This window comes from Cariama cristata, unplaced genomic scaffold (assembly GCF_000690535.1).
Source record: "Cariama cristata isolate BGI_N322 unplaced genomic scaffold, ASM69053v1 scaffold32219, whole genome shotgun sequence".
Taxonomy (NCBI): Eukaryota; Metazoa; Chordata; class Aves; order Cariamiformes; family Cariamidae; genus Cariama; species Cariama cristata.
The window spans coordinates 1-206 of NW_009637942.1; positions in this window are offsets into that span (position 1 = coordinate 1).

The following is a 206-nucleotide window of genomic DNA, read 5'->3' on the forward strand; positions in this document are numbered from 1 at the left end:
GGACAGAGCGGGCAGGGGGCCCCATCCCATGGCTCAGCCCTGCCAGCCCCACTGCTGGGCCAGGTCCTATCCCTCCCCCCTGCCCCGGCCCTGGCAGAGCCTTCCAGGAACCCAGGGACACCGTGTCCTGGCACCGTCCCCACGCTCCCCCCCCCCAGCCAGGGCCTTGGCACTGAGCCGGGTGCGGAGTGGGGGGCGCCCAGCAT